The 12910-nt window shown below is 53.4% G+C and overlaps 1 long non-coding RNA gene across 1 annotated transcript; it reads right to left on the reverse strand.

The window, feature by feature from the left end:
- Window positions 1–2328: 2328 nt before the first annotated feature.
- On the reverse strand, window positions 2329–12356 carry LOC116421218. The gene is made up of 5 exons (XR_004231512.1): window positions 12113–12356; window positions 8243–8347; window positions 7630–7725; window positions 2984–3215; window positions 2329–2802 (listed from the first exon to the last, which is right to left on the reverse strand). It is a non-coding gene; the product is annotated as an uncharacterized LOC116421218 (long non-coding RNA).
- Between the last annotated feature and the right edge of the window lie 554 nt (window positions 12357–12910).

Genomic DNA, 12910 nt, shown 5'->3' on the forward strand with positions numbered 1-12910 from the left:
GCCTTCACAGGGCGAGCCGGCCCTGGACGCTCAGAACAGAGGCCGAGCTTCCCGGAGCGGGAGGGGGCCGGTCTCTACTCCTAGCCTGGGGCCAAAGCTGGAGCCGCGGGCAGGTCTGGGGTTCCCGCTGCGGGAACAGCGGGGAGGAAGGATTCAAGTCCACACTCGCAGGGAAATCACCAAAAAACCTGGCATTTATGGGAGGAAAGGCTGGGCCCCGGGGTGAGGAGCGGTCCCGCTTCCCAAGGGCCAGGCCCTGCTAAAGCCCTGGACGAAAACGAGCTTATTCCCTCCTCACAAGCAGTCCCAGCGGCACAGAGGGCCAGTGTTCAGTATCGTGCCCGTTTTACAGATGAGGGAGCTGACGTGACAGAGTGACTTGCCCAGGGTCACTCAGCAGCTCAGCGTCTCAGGCTGGAGTGGCCAGACTTGGTGTCCCAGCCACTGCACCCCGTGGTTGGGGAGAGAGATTCAGGAGAAAGGGGGAGGGGAAGAGAGAGGTGTTTCGGAGCTAGCAAAAGCAGCACTAATCCCCGGGAGCCACGGGAGCCTGGCCCAGCCGCTGCCCTCTCTGCCTCAGTTTCTTTCTCCATAAAAGCAGGGTAGGAAGGTGAAGGATCTGCCTCCAGACCCAAGTGGAGGCTGACATGGGAAATGTCTGCACGCCTGGGCCCAGGAACAGGGTCTGGGGGGCCCACACTCTGATGGGACGCTTCCCTGTGTAGGGTCACCCAAGCCTCCTGTCTCCCTGTCTCCCCCTTCTTTCTCTGTTTCTTTCTATTTCTCTGTCTCTCTTCCTCTTCCTCCTTCTTCCTTCTCTTCCCTCTTTGAAGTCTGAAAACCCAGACCTGGAGACGAGAGGCCCTTACACGGGCCCTGGTGAGTTCTCGCCCATCATCCCAGGGTAGAGAAATCCAAGACCAGCCGGGGGAAGGTTTCCAGAGGCCGCATGGATGGCATGACATCCGGCAGGGCTCCCCACATTGGGGCCCAGGGCTCCCTCCCCCCGTCATGGCAGCTGCCGCATCTTGCACGAGAGCCCGGCGGAGAAGAAGGGGCTCTGCCTATGGTGAGGGCCACAGATTCCAAGGCAGTGCCAGCTCTCGGAGGGCTGATGGTCCGGGGAGGCTCCCTGGAGGAGGCGGGCCTGGGGCTAGGCCTTCTGCTTGTGGGCAACAGTCCAGAGTGCACGTGTGTCTGCTCTGAGACGGGGCCGGCGTCCATCGGGGAACAAATGTTATGCTTGGAAAGATGTGCCTTTGACAGATCTATTTGTGGCAACTGAGCCAAAGCGCTCGAGGCTGCTCCGGCCTCCCTCCCCCCTCAAACGTGAGGCTTCCCAGGACTGCCTAGGTCACAGCCCACCCCCCGGCCCAGCCCCCAGCCGGGGCTGTGGTGGTGGGAGCCAAAACTCACACAAAGAGACCCTTCTTTGGCCAAAGACCCAAGGGTCACCGGGAGCTAAAATAGGAACCATGTGGAAAATGGTTCCCTTCTGGGCCGTAATTATCCCCTCCCCGGTGGCCCCCAGAAGCCAGGTCAGTGGGGAGGGGGTTGGGGGAGGAAGGTGCCCCGGGAGAGGAGGAGACGGAGAGAGGGGAGAGACCGAGACCGGAGCAGAGTGAGGGAGAAAGACGGAGGCAACAAAAAAGAGGAGAGGGGAGAGGAGAGGTGAGGCAGGGGAGAGTGTTAGGGAAGAAAGGGAGGAGGGAAGGAGGAGAGGAGAGAAGTAGAGGGAGACAGACAAAAAGAGAAAGCGAGAGACAGAGACAGACAGAAAGGAGAGGTGGGGGTCCATGAGGCACACTGTCCTCCCCGACACCAAGGCCATGGCCCCCCCTGGCTGCGTTCAGACTCAGCCAGGAGGGCATCTGGGTAACAGGGCACACTTGTTACCGGGCTTTGGGTGGTGGGTTTGTTCTTTGTAGTTTGTTCTTTCTGTGGGAGGGGGAGGAGGTGGAAGTGAGAAAGCGGTGCTAAAAAATAATTAATTTTAAAAATAACGGAAATGGGGGGAAAGGAATCAAAAGTAAAGCAAAAAGAGGATGAAAAAGGACAGAGAAAATAGGGGAAATCAATAGAGACAGAGACAGAGAGAAAGAGATGGAGAGAGAGAGAAAGAGGGAGAGACAGAGACAGAGACAGACAGAAACAGATAAGAGAGACAGACAGAGACAAGAGAAATAGACATACAGCAGAGATAGAGATAGCAGAGACAGAGACACAGAGGTATACAGAAAAGGAAGGGTTGGAACTAGAGCAATGGACAGCAGAAGCCTCACAGTTTGCAGCCCCCTCCCCTTCCCCCTGCCCCCTCCCAATCCAGGACATGAAGTGGGTGGGACATCTCTGTCCCATATCAGAGAAATGGGGCCTTTGGAGCCTGGGGGGGGGCCGAGCAGCAGCTCTGGTTAAGGGTCCCAAGACCTCACAGCTCGTTTCTCCCTTGGCTTTTGACTAGTCACGGGCCCTCTCTGTCTTCCTTCCCTCATCTGTAAAATGGAGGTGCTGCTATTTGTGCTCCCTGCAGGGCCAGGTGGACTTTGCCCTTTTGGTTTTCTGACCTGTATGGCGATGGCCGAGTGGCGCCCCTAAAGAAGCTGGCCCTGTCTTCCTGCGGTTTTCTCCAGAATTCTTTGGTCTCTGCCACGAGCTAGGGAGGACTGTGGGTAACTTCACTGTACTGTCGCTCAACCAAAGACACACAGCTAACAAGGACCGAGTCAGGATTAGAATCCATGTCTTTTCCCTGCAGATTCTGTTCGGGCACATCTCAGAAATGCTGTGGTTCAGTTCTAGATACTGCAAGAAAACAAATATTGCAGTAAAGCTAGTCACATACTTTTTAAATTCTCCACTGCATATAAACATTTACATTAGACTGTAGCTTATTAAATGTACAAGAGCATTGTCTAAACAAATGCAAGTGCCTTAATTAAAAATACTTTATTGTCAAAAAAAAAATGTTAACCCCCATCTGAACCTTCAGGGAGTCATCCTCTTTTTGCTGGTGGAGGGTCTTGCCTCCACATCGATGGTGCCGATTGATCGGGATTGTGGTTGCTGAAGGTTGAGGCCACTGGTCAATTTCTTAAAGCAAGACAACAAAGTTGCCATATTGATCGACTCTTCCTTTCACTTAAACACTTAAAGGCCACGGGCAGGTTATTCATCAGCCCAATTTCAATATTGTTGTGTCTCAGAGAACAGGGAGACTGGAAGAGAGGGAAAAGTGGGTCAATGGAGCAGTTAGAACACACCCTTTATGGATTTAAATTCATTGTATTATATGGGCACGGTTCCTGGCATCCCCAAAACAACTACAATAATAGCATCAAAAATCACTAGTCACAGACTCACAGAAAATCACCAACAATAATGCAGAAGTCTGGAATATTTCAAGAATTATGAAAATGTGACACAGACGTGATGTGAGCACCTACATGTCACTGGAATAATGGTACCAATAGACTTGCTAGAAACAGGATTGCCACAAGCCTTCAATTTGTAAAAATGCAATATATGCAAAGCACACTAAAACAAGATATGGCGTGTTCTTTTCCCACCACCGCGGAACCTCGACACCATATTCTGCTCAATAACCCAGTTGTCCAAGTATGAGTATTAAACATTTCTTTCAAAATGAGAAAATCTGGAAGAGGAAAGGGTTTGGGGCAAAAGAGGAGTCTGGTTTTAGATATATTAAATTTGAGATATCTAAAAGGAAGTTGGTCATGCTAGACTAGGGCTCAGGAGAGAAATTAGGCCTAGATAGAAGTAGATAATCATATGCAAAGAGATAATAATCGGACTCCTAAGAACTAAGGATATTACCCGACAAGACAATATGGGGGAGAAGAAAAAAGGGCCCCAAATAGATCATCGGAGGGCACCTATGGTAGGCAACAAAGAAGAGTCAGTCAATACACATATCAGACACTGTGATAAGAAAGAAGAATACAAAAAGAAATCAAAGATAGTTCCAGCACTCAAAGAACTTGCAATCGAGTGGAGAAGACAACAGGCAAACAAATACGTCCAGATACATTTAATATAAATTGGAAGCAGGGGTAGAGAGAAGGCGCTGGAATTGAGGGATTGAGGAAAGTTTCCTATAGAAGGTGAAGTTTTAATTGGAACTTAAAGGAAGTTAGAGAAATCAGTAGTGAAAGTGGAGGGGGGAGAACATGGCAGGCATAGGAGACGGGCAGAAAAAAATGCAGAAAGTCAGGAGATAGAGGGTCTTGTTCATGGCACAACTAGGACACCAGCATCAGTGGGTGGAAAAGTACACATCAGAGAGTGAGACATAAGAAGGGAAGAGGGGCTAGATTATGAAGGTTATGTCAAACATGATTCTGTGTCTGCTCCTGGAGATGATAGGCAGCCACTAGAGTTTACTGAGTGGAGGGGGCGATATATCTAAACCTGGACTTCAGATTAATTTGACAGCTGAGTGGAAAATGCATTGCAGTGAGGAGAGCCTCAAGGCAGGCAGACCCATCAGCAGCTACTGCAACAACCCGGATGTGAGGAGATAAGGGCTTACATTAGGCCAGAGGTAGTGTCAGAAGAAAGGAGAGGGATATTGGAGAGATGCTGCAGAGGTGAAATCTAGGAGAGATGCTACACAGATGAAATCAACAAGAAATGCTGCAAAGGTGAAATTGACCAGAGATTCTGTCAGTTACCATCTATGAGAGATGCTGCAGAGGTGAAATCAACTAGAGATGCTGCAGAGGTGAAATCAACTAGAGATGCTGCAGAGGTGAAATCAACTAGAGATGCTGCAGAGGTGAAATCAACTAGAGATGCTGCAGAGGTGAAATGCACAACTTCAGTGCAGAGGTGAGGGAGTGTGAGGAATCCAGGATGATCCTTAGATTGTGAGCCTGGGAGAGGGATGTGTTCTCTACAGTAATAGGAAAGGTGGGAGCAGAGGTTTAAGAGGAAAGATGTGGCCAGACAGATAGGATGAAAACCAGGGGAATAATGGTGCATTCTTAAATGGAGTTAGAGTGTCTATTGGTAGGAACCTTGTGGAGGTTCTTTTTCAGATCCAAGGGGGTACAGAAAATGAAGAAAAACATTTCAATATGAAAAACAAATTGGTATATAAAGGGATAGGTTTCTGCAAGGCAGAGAGAGAAAAGATATTCTCCAGTCTTCACATAAGGTTGGCAACATAGGTCCAAGGCTCATGCAATGAGTTTGTAGTCATACAGCTCTTTGTAGATCTGATAAAGTCTGGGCCCATGCTGTTGTGTGAAGCTGTAAGTGCTGAGACAGGGCCAAGTACTCACAATATTTCAATACCATAAACCACCGTCATTGTCATTACTTTGCTCACTTTCATCCTAAAGTAATCCTTCCATCCCTGATTCTCCTGAGGTCTCTTAACTAAGAATTGGTGATCTTGAAATAATTTACATGATTATAATATTATTGTAATTTGATAACTTGTTGCATAAATGAGTGAGTGTAGGAAAGGCACAGAAGAGTTAAAGAATAGGGATGTCGGAGCCCCGAAAGAAACTTTGTCTAATACCAAGAATGTTAACTCCCACTTAAGTCAACCTGTAAGGAAATAGATATTATCCCTATCTCACAGATGAGGAAACTTATACTCAGAGAGATCAAATGACTTGGCTAGAAGTGGTCAGCACTACAACTCAGATTTGACCATCTAATAAAGTTTACTCCTTATAAGGAGTGGCTTCATTGCAGTTATTGCATATAATTACTTCCTCATCTACACTACGAGGTCCAGCCATTTTCAGCCCGGCCCATGGTCTCCTGGAATGATCCGGGTCCCAAAGGGAGGAGGTACCTTTGCTGCCTCTATCAGAGCTCTTAGCCACTGCTCCCAAGTGACTTGGATCCAAGTGTGGGAAGGAAATGGGCCCATGTTAGAGTGGTCCCGGATCCAGCACTACCTAGTACAGAAGAAGAAATTCAGTCTAGGAGCTCTCACTATAAGAGAAGACCAGCAAACAACTGGAGCTGTCCTAAAATAGACTAGGTTACCTCAAGAGGGGCTGGGCTCCCCCATAAGGGACACTTTCTTTCAAAAGTTGGGAGATCTCTTATCAAATGTGTAACAGAAGTGTCATTTTAAGTCCTGCTTCACCTATTGAAGGTGACTGTATGGAGAAATATGAACAAAGTCATCACTAATAATAATAATACAAATAGCATTTTAGAGGTTTTAAAAAAAAAAAAAAAACTCATTTGATCCTTAAAACAACCCTGTCCGGTGAGTGCCATTAGTATCCTATTTTATAGATGGGGAAACTTAGGTGCAGCTAGATTGAGTGACTCACACAGAGTCACATGGTCAGTAAGTGTCCAAGGCAAGATTCTGGGTCAAGTTCCCGACTCCAAGTCCTGAACTCTATTCACTGGGGCTGCGCATCGGACAAAGCTTTGTAGTCGGAGTTCATGGGTGACCTCGGACACTTAATAGCTGTGAGACCTGGACAAATAGCTCAACCTGTGACTGCTTCAGTTTCCTTCTCTGTAAATGAGGGAAATAACAGCACCTCCTTCCAGGGTTATCGTGAGGATCACATGATAAGATTTGTCAGGTTCTTGGCCAGCCTTAGGGCAATAAGGGGAGACCCCCCTTTGATCCCCAAGGGGTATTTTCTAGCAGCTAGATCATGTGGCTGTTCTTGGAGACTCCCCCCAACACAGACACCAGCTGAGACCCTTTGCAACCAACTGGAGCTTCTCAGAAAGTGGCAATGTGTTGTGAGAGCAGATGGCTTGTTATATAAAGGCAACATCTGAGGGGTTGAACGATCTGATTCGAGCCCTCCGAGTGAGCTGTCCTCACAGCATCCCGGGCCTTCCCGGGGCTAGGACAACCGGGCCTGGTCTTCTATCACAGTACTGGCCCTGGAGCCCGGGGGTGGGGGCCGTGACCCTGAAGGAAGAAAACACCGGACTGCTGGTCAACCCCGGGACTGAGCGGTCCCTCAGGCAAAGGGGGCCGTGTGACAGGATGGGGGTGTGGGCAAGGCCCAGGGTCGGCTTCGTTAGCTTGGCTGTTCATTTCTTACAAGGGAGCCTTCCATCAGCATTGGAGTCAGCATCAGGACATGACAGTGGGAAGGAAAACATCAAGAAAATGGCTAAAAGGGAAATGGTTCCCCTCCCTCTGCAATGACCTGGCCACAGCACCGTCCCCCAGCTATGTCCCAAAAGGGTCACAGAGGCTGGCCGACCCCCGACTCCTCCCGGCTCTGCCATTCTCAGAACTCTCCAAATGGAAAACCGGGCTCCATATTCTAGCTTTGACCTTCTTGGTTCTAGGTTCTGAGGTCCCTCACAGCTCTGCTATTCCCTGTTCTCCATCCCAAGATCCCTCCCAGATCTTGCCTTCCGTGGTCCCCGAGGGCAACAATTCTTCCCTTCCCCGGAGAGCAATTGCCCCTTCCAGCTTCAGGGTTGTTTAAACCACCAAGGGCTGCTAAAAGACAGAGAAAATCCCTTTTTGGGAACTGGGGCTGAGTAGGGGGAACCCCCCTTTCTCCATGCGTCTTCCTCAGATTGTCTGCGGAGGTTGGAGTCACAGACAGTGCAGCGGGGGGCACCGTGCAGACCCTTGGGGACCACATGACCCACCTGTCGACATGAGGGTTCTTGCGGTATCTCTGTTCTTAAAGTTTGTTGCGTCTTTCTCTGAAGTGAAATCTTTTGGTTCAAGGCTCATGTAGGCACCTGGGGGGAGACGTGTCTGCTTGCACGGCAGCCTGGGTAATTCAGCACGAGGTCTCCCACCAACACCTTTCCTACTGACATCCCATCGAGGCAGGAGGTCGCCTTAAGCTCGCAGCCTGACCCGGCCCCAGGGACGGTGGGGGAGCCCAGGAGCAGGCTCGGGACACTCTCATGGCCCACGTGCATGCAGGCCAGGGGTCTGGCAAGGGGGGGGGGTCGGGGTGCCCTGGGGGTGGGGACTTCCAGGAGAGAGGCTGCCGAAGGGGCTATAGAACCATCTCCCTAAGACTGCCTGAAAAATCTGGGGGGTTAGTCTGGGAGAAGGAGACTTAGGGGAACTAGGAGAGCAGGGCTCAAAGATTGTGGGGTGGCTGGGAGAGGGCACCACCCGGCTCTGTTTGGTCCCATGAGATAGAACTGGGCCAGGGGGGGCCCAGTACAATAAAAATGACCATTCTTCCTCCCAAAGCAGGGGGGGGGGGGAGAAATCTCTCGTCGGTTTAAAGGCAAGACTTACTGCATAAGCATGGACAGAGATCTGTTGGAGCAGCTCACGCTGGCTGCCAAGAGCCGGTTGTTAAATTTTCACTGTGAGAATCTGTACTTTAGAAGCCAGCTACAACTAGAGACATACATGAACATGTATGGGTTTATTGCAATGCACAAGGCACACGTGCACACATGCACACACACCAGGCACATGTTACAGCACACGTACACGGGCATATCTGTGTGCACACTCACCCCCGCATGACCGCTGTGCACACATTGCCGCACACACAGATGCACATGCACACACGTGCTCCCATCCACTCCCATATACAGAGCTACACATGCACTCATTGCAATGCACAAAGACATATGCACATACACATGCTCACACACACTCCCGTATGCACGAATGCACAGACACACATTACAAGCCATACCTGCACGTGTGCACACGATACTCTCCCACATTCTCACATACATGTGCACCCACACGCCCGCACCCGCTCGGCCGCACTGCCCCCACACAGATGGCTGCCCTCTGACCAGCCTCTGTGCTGGGACCGGCAGGACCCTTCTCCAGGTTTAAGCCCCCACGGGTCCCGCTCAGACACGAGAGCCTCTGACCTCGGGCACACAGGGCCACAGAGGCCGTGGGCAGAGCCTGGGGGGAAGCTTTGCCCGGCACTGACTCTGTGGGCCGAGGACTCGGTCGCTGACTCCAGAGCCAGAACCAGGTGACGGGCAGGGGCCCAGCGGGCACACTCGCTCCGGGGGGTCCGGGGCAGGGGGGGGCGGCCCTGGGGACCCACCCTTCCCAGCACTGGGCCGGGCACTGGCCCACCTAGGCAGCCGGACAAACGGGCACACAAACTGGCCGGTCAGATGGGCCTGGGGGGAGGGGAGGCGGCCCTCCTTGTGGCCCAGGGAAAAAAGATGGATCCAGAAAAACCAGGGTCTCCCAAGTGGGGCCGCCCGGCGGGGCCGGCTCTGAGGGCTGGCCTGCAGGGACCAGGCCTGGGCTGGGTGGGGGTCAGAGATGCTGAAGGAAGCCCCCAACACCCCAGCCATGAGCCGCCTTCTCTCCTGGGGCCGCTCGTCCTTCCCAAGTCCCAGGCCCCGCTGGCCCAGACCCTGGCCCTCCCTCCCAGAGCAATGTCTTCAGTGCCCAGGATGACCAAGGAGACTCTTCTAGAGAAAAAAGCCATCTGAGTTCCCCGGCCCAGGTTCCAGGAGCCCAGGTTCAGAGCAGAGGCGGGGGGGGGGGGGGGGGGGAAGGGGAAGCAGCAGGGGCTGGGCTCAGTTCTGTTCCCAGAGAAAATCCAGTGTTCAGGCTCAACCCCATCCCCTGCAGCTTCCTCCTCTCAGGGGTGACTCTGGCTTATTGTGACCCCAAATTAATGCAGCCCCATGAAGTCAGAGGATCTCTGTCTAAATCAGAAGATCTGGAGTTTGGGGGACCTTGGGCATCTTGCTCAAAGTCCCCATTTTACAAATAAAGAAATTGAGTCCCAGAGTCCTCCTGGGGAGGAGGGAGACCCAGGGCCACCAAAGAGCAAGGCTGGCGTTCTTGGGCTCCCCCCAAGTCCAGGGAGGTCCAAGCAAGCTCAGGCTTGTCCCAGAACCAAGGCCCCGGCTCAGGAGACTGAGCCCCTGCCGGAGACTGGGAGCGCCCTGGGGAAGCCCCTACCTGGGGAGGTTCCCAGTGGGGTCCCGGCCCAGCCAGAGCCAGGGAAGAAGGCCCGCCCACAACCCCCCCCTTTTGGTTTTGTTCGGATCTTCTCCTTCCAGAGCAAGGGGTCACTTTGCCAAACTGGGCAGGATTTTTGCCTTTGACCTTTAGTCCTTAGCCATGCATTTCTTCCTACCCACAATCCAAAGGGCAGAAATAAAACAGAGCTCCCCGAGTCTTTTCTACTTCCCCAAGAAGTTTGCCTCAGCACGTGGGAGGCAATGGCCCGGGGGGACCTGCGGCTGCTCCCCCTCATTCCCCATGTCCCACAGATTCAAAGAGCCCCCCCCCCCCCAGGCCAGGGGTCAGCCGGGCTCACAATGGCTCCTTTTTGACTCTGGCCAACGTTTTGACGCAGCCACGACACTGTGGTTTGGCCAATTCAGGGGCCATGCGTCAAAATGGGCGTGAGCAGTGACATTTGTGGCCCTCCCCCCCCCCCCCCAGCAAACTGAAGCCTGAAGGACTTTCTGACCCGCTTGTTTTCTCACAGAAACCTCCAAAAAATTAAGCAGAGAGTCTGCATGAGCCTCTGCGAAGGAAGCTCTGCTGGAGACCCGGCAGACCCCGGGAGGAAGCCTCGGGAAGCCTACATCCTATGGGCGACACGTACACGCCGTCCACAAGGATCAGGTCACTGGGGGATGAGGGTCTGATGCAGCGGGGGCCGCAAGAAGTGGGCTGAAGGGAGTGAGAGTTCTGGGAGGGGAGAGGAGGGAGAGAGTAGCTTGGGCAAGGGCCCAGAGATGGGAGAGACAGGCTGGGTGGGCAGGAGGCTCCAGTGCAAAGGGAAGGCATCTTCCTTTAAAAGGAAGGTGGAGCCAGATGAGAAGGAGTTTCCAAAGTTAAAAATGGCTTTTCCCTGGAGGCAATAGGGAGCCACTGCAACTTTAGAGCAGAGGAGCAGCTGATCCATGTGTGTAACCCTGGACAAGACCCTCTGTTTCTTCTTCCCCTTTTCACCTGTTTCAGGGTGATGGATGCATCAGAGGAAATGACACAGACAAAGTGCTTTGCAAACTTTAAGGAGCCCAATAAAGCTAAATAAAGGCCTGAGTCTCCTCCTCCTGGAGACCTCCCCACGTCCCAGGCTGCCCAGTCACCCGGCACTTATCCAGGGGAAGCATCCTGGGGCGGGGCTGCCGTCAGTGTCCCACACACAGTAGGTGTCTCTCCTGAGCCAAGACCGGCCCCTTCAAGGACTTTGAAACCCACAACTAGGGTGGTACCGGCGAGCCTTTGTTCCCAGGCGCTGACATTTAGCGAGCTGGAGCATTTTAAATAATTATAGGAGATGGAGCCGAGTGAAAATTGGTTCTATTTACATTTTGACAGCCCTTTCACTCCTCCCCGGGAGGAGAAACAACTGAGCTTAGCACATCGTTAGCGAGAATAATTAAACTGGGAAGCCACCAGATGGAGTTCATCCCCTTCCTCCCCCCCCCCTCCAGCGCAAGGAAGGAGGGCTGGGGGTCAGAGTGAGCCCCTGCTTCCAGTCCCCCCCCCCCACTTAGGAAGCCAACTTGCCCCCCCCCGACTGGTGTCAAGGCCCCCCTCGCACCCCATGGGATTTTGTCTGTTTCCTGGGCAAGGAAGCTGGTCCAAGGACCTCCCTCCACCTGCCCCGGGTCCAGCATAGCTAGCTCGGACTCCGGGGTGCTTCCCAGCCTCAGCCAGGAAATGGGGACCCGGCACAGGGTGTGGAGAGCATGAGCGGGACCTCCTGGGGGGCCGCGGCCTGGCCCCTGCTCCCTGCCTGCTCCCCTGGAGACAGGGGCTCACTCTGACCCCCAGCCCTCCTTCCTTGCGGGAGCTGGAGATTCTCCCAGCAGCTCTGGGAGACGGGGTCCTTCAGGAAGTGGGGCTCGGGGGCCTTGGCTCGGGTCTGCTTCTCCCTCTGTCCCCTGCCCTTGCATGTGCACGCTCTTCAGACCCCTGACTTCCAGGAGTCTCCTTCCTGCCCTCAAAGCCCCAGATGTGAAGCCGTGGCTGCCTCCCGAGCTCCTCTGGCCTTTCCTCGGGAGGGGGTGGGGGGAGGGGGGCTGATGTGCCCCAAAGCGGGCAAACTCCGGGCCTCTGCCTGGGTCTGCCCCAGCGCCTGGCACCTAAAGGGGCACAATTCGTGCTTGTTCTCTGACTGATGCTTTATACAGAAAGGGTACTCACTGTTTGCCGAATGTATTTGAATGGAGAAGTCACTTGCCCACCGTCTGCCTCAGTTTCCTCATCTGTAAAAAGAAGGTCACGGTAGCCCTCCGGCCCAGAACTGTCGGGAGGCCCGAATGAGATGCTCTTTGTGCCCTGATCAGCCTGGCCCGCGCTGGCCCCCGGGAAATGCTTGTTCCCTTCCTTTGGTTCCCGGGGCTCAGAATCAGGCTCCATCCCGGGCAAATTCAATTCTCTGCCATTTTATAAATGAGGCAATCAGGGTTAAGTGACTTCCCCAGGCTCACACAGCTGGGAAGTGTTAAGTGTCTGAGGCCAAATTCGAACTCAGACCCTCCTGCCCTCAGGGCCGGTGCTCTGCCCACTGCCCCACCCAGCTGCCCCCAAACCCGGGTTTTTGCTCTAGGCTGGAGATCTGTCTCCTGCTCAGCTGGACCCAAGTGGCCGACGCCTCCTCCTGTCCAGGGGAGCCCCAGGATGCCGGGCTCTTCTCCTGATTTCCTCCAGCTTGGCTCACTCTTATCCCTTGGAGTCCTGCCTTATCGGGTTGATCCAGAAGCAAGAAGAGCTTTAGGTCTTGGCTCTGAGGGCCCCACCAGCCCCTCACCCCCGGGCGACCCTCGGGGTCCCAGCTCTTCTTGGGTTCCTGTCTTGTCTCCCCTCCCCCACTCCGGGGGGCTCTTCCCCTTGAATCCACCCTGGGAGGGACAAAGACACTCTCAAGGTCACTCTACGCCCTCATGTTTCAACCAGGTCTTTTTCTCCCGGTGGCCAAGCAAGGTCCCCGAGCAGCCCCAT

This window comes from Sarcophilus harrisii, chromosome 2, assembly GCF_902635505.1.
Source record: "Sarcophilus harrisii chromosome 2, mSarHar1.11, whole genome shotgun sequence".
In the NCBI taxonomy this organism is placed as follows: Eukaryota; Metazoa; Chordata; class Mammalia; order Dasyuromorphia; family Dasyuridae; genus Sarcophilus; species Sarcophilus harrisii.